Raw genomic sequence first — 3,573 nt, 5'->3', positions numbered from 1 at the left:
TGCCCAACCTTCCTTCCAAGGAGTGGCTGGTGGGTTTGAACCGCCACCCTTCTGGTTAGCAGTCAAGTGCCTTAGGCACTACAATACCAGAGCTCCCTATACAAAAAGTAGCAAAAAAAAAAAAACTTACCTAATTAGCCCTTGAGTAATTTGAGAACATTATCACAAGGGAATCTTTTTTAATGGAACTATGATTTTACTTATTTACCACAAATCTTTGACAATACACATGTGAGACAATTAATAAAAAGAAAATAGCATAATATTAAGTTAATATAAACTCTTAAAGTGGTGAAAGATAATTGAAACAAATATACCAAAATAAGTTTCAATGCAAGTAGTCTGCTTAAACATAAAATGCAGAACCAAATTTTTGCCAAAGTAGTTATTAGTCAACTCAGCAAAATGTGTTTTGTGACTATTATGTACTAGAGGGCATCACTGTAGAATATGGACATTATCCTCAACAATTAGTTCATAATATGTGGCATAAGATAAAATATAATATACTTTCAATTATAAACCAAAAACCAAACTCACTGCCATTGAGTTGATTCTGACTCACAGCGACCCCCATTGGGGTTCCAAGGCTGTAAATCTTTACAGAAGCAGACAGCCTCATCTTCTCTCCACAGAGTGGCTTGTGGGTTTGAACCAATGACATTTTGGTTAGGAGCCAAATGTCTTAACCACTACACCACCAGAGCTCTTCACTTTTTAATATACTACTTTTTAATTTGATTTGTTATAAATATTATTTATGTCTGGCAATAACAAATGTTATTCTAACAACAATGAAAACCTTGTGTGACAACAGCTTTCTTAGCCTAAGCCACATATCCTCGTTTCAAGTAAAACATTGGGAACTATTAGCTATAACAAAAAAATTTAATTAGATATATGACTGACAGGAGCTCTGCTGGCATAGTACCTAAGGCATTTGACTGCTAACTAGAAGGCTTGTGGTTCAAACCCACCAGTCACTCCCTGGAAGGAAGGTTGGGCAATCTACTTCTGTAGTGATACCACCTCAGAAACCCAAGGAGGGGTTGCTATGAGTGGCTCCAACTCGACAGCAGTGAGTTTGGTTGTTACATGACTGACATCTCACCTTATGAAATTATTTTAAATGAATAATTGCTTTGATTTAAGATCCATGTCACCTTACATCTGCATATTAATTTATAGATTATAAAATATGCTTGTGTATATTTGTGTTTGTATAGAAGAATATTTTTAAATAGGAACAGTTAGTATTACTGCATTTCACACATGAGGAGGTCGAACCAAAAATGTGGACTCATTTGGCAATGACCCTACAGTTGGTGCAGTATAGAATTAACAGGATCTACTTCTTCTAGTTCTTAGCAATGAACGCATATAAGAAGCAGGCATTTTACAGAACTATTGTGTGAACTGAAAGTTTAGTGTGAAAGATAAGAATAGTGTAACATAAATTATTTTTTATATTTTTCAACATATATTTGAAAAATGGATTTTCTGAATAATATATGGAGATCATTTATATTCAAAGATATTATTTTCTGATACCATCTGAAATATTTTTATATGGCTATTTAAGTTCCTGAATATTTAAAGGACAAATAAAATACTAGTTTTAAAGAACACTTCAAAACCCTTTTCATCTAAGAGCATATGCTAGGAAGAGTGAACACTATATCATTTTTCAGATCAGTGACATTTGACAACCATTGAGTCTAACTCAGTGACAATTTTCAATGAAATGATTAAGTGAACATTTAGATATAACTGACATTTGAATTTTCTCCCTAGGCTTTTTAAATACTCATGTTTGGTGTGTGGTTTAATAATGTACAGCAATGATTTTCTTTGCTTTCTGCTATCTCACACTGTATATTTAAAGTTACTTGGTAACAATTTACCACCTTGTCATAGACAATTGATGAGAGCAATGTACTGAGCATTATTATGGATCTAAAAATGTGTCAGCTAATATTATATCATATTTCTATAAAGTCTAGACTATGTGTCCAGAGTTTATTTTAATGCTATATTTAAAATATTTAAAGTAATGGTACAATGCATAATATGACTTAAAATGCCATTGGAATTCACTATATCTATCGATCTACATAGATATATTGCAATGGAGGGAGAGCCTGAAACTAGGATCAGTCAAGGAAGGGAAGACAAGAATCATAAGACCTTTGGAGGGCAGTGTAATGTGCTACAGATGGAGAAAACTCCCTATCAGATTTCTAATGGTGAAATTCTTTTACCATGATTTAATGAAACCTAAAATCATTTTTAAAAAAATGCAAATATCTGGTAAGAAAACTGATTGACTAGGATTTAGTTATACCTAAGGAAAAATTTATCAACAAACAAGTTTCAATGAAGCATTTCATATATCATATATTTTCATTTGTGAGAAGAATGGTTAGGGAATGAAGTGTTGAACTGAGAATGCCTAATGATGGGGCTGCTCACCAACAAGGAGCTCTGGTAGCATAGTGCCTAAGGCACTTGATTGCTAACCAGAAGGCTGGCGGTTCAAACCCACCAGCCACTCCTCGAAAGGAAGGTTGGGCAATCTACTTCTGTAATGATACCGCCTTGGAAACCCAAGGAGGGGTCGCTATGAGTTGGCTCCGACTCTACAACACATAACAACAACAGCTCACCAACAAAGACAGGAAAGTGTAAAGAAATGAGAGAATGGAAACATGAAACATGTTTTCCATCTTGTGACTACCTTCAACAAGTCACAGACAAATGGAAGCGGTTACATTTTTAACTTTAGCTGGTGTGCAGACAGGAAGAACTACTTTGTAGAGTTTTCCCGGGCTTTACAGGGTTTTGTCCTTTCTTTTGTTTGCCTTTTTAAACCACAGCCAATTTTATTACAAATGAGCTTTGTTCTCAGCAAATATTGTAATAAAGGTATCACTTCACTTAGAAGTACTTTCTTCTGAATAAGTGGCTTTCCAAAATAAATTATTGATAGCAGGGATAACTTCACGCTAAAACAGCCAGCAGGGAGAATGCAAATCAGGATACAAATGTGTGATCTGAGCTCTACAGAGATGAGCTGTGAGCAGCATTCAAGTAAGGATAGCAAGTTAGAAGTCGGAACAGCAGAAGGAAAGGAAACTGAGGGATAGGGTCAAATTGCGGAGACAATTTAGAACTAAGAAATGTGCTGTTGTTGTCAGGTGTCTTCAAATCATAGTGACTCCATGTGTAGAATCGTCCCAAAGAGCTTGCTTGCTTTCTTTTTTCTTTCACATTCAACATTTATTGTTTAATCCAAAATATGGAACACTTCACGAATTTGCATGTCATCTTTTTGCAGGGGCAGTACTTATATCTGCATATCATTCCAATTTTCATATATGTGCTGGCAGTGTGAGCGCCCAGAGGCTTTCTTTCAGTCTTTATGGAAGCAGGTGGCCATGTCTCTCTCACAAAGCCACTGCATTAAGCATTTGCTCAAGGAATGCGACAGAACTAGTAATTTAAGGCAGAAAAATAGGCCAAAGTGAAGGAAACCTTAAGGAGGAAAGAGTTAAAGACGAGATCTTAAAACTT

The 3,573-nt window shown here is 35.3% G+C and overlaps 1 protein-coding gene and 1 non-coding gene across 2 annotated transcripts in view; both read right to left on the bottom strand.

Moving 5' to 3' along the window:
• Window positions 1-3,573, bottom strand: part of LOC103205306 (dystrophin) — a gene marked incomplete at its 3' end in the record, with an annotated part of 320,392 nt that overhangs the window by 281,423 nt on the left and 35,396 nt on the right. The window lies entirely within an intron of this gene.
• LOC122150994 lies at window positions 3,293-3,398 on the bottom strand. The gene has a single exon (XR_006163928.1). It is a non-coding gene; the product is annotated as a U6 spliceosomal RNA (small nuclear RNA).

Source organism: Orycteropus afer, unplaced genomic scaffold (genome assembly GCF_000298275.1).
Source record: "Orycteropus afer afer isolate SDZICR_OR568_19922 unplaced genomic scaffold, OryAfe1.0 scaffold00280, whole genome shotgun sequence".
Lineage (NCBI taxonomy): Eukaryota > Metazoa > Chordata > Mammalia > Tubulidentata > Orycteropodidae > Orycteropus > Orycteropus afer.
Note: the sequence above shows the minus strand (reverse complement) of the source record. Positions and strands in the feature narration are given on the sequence as shown.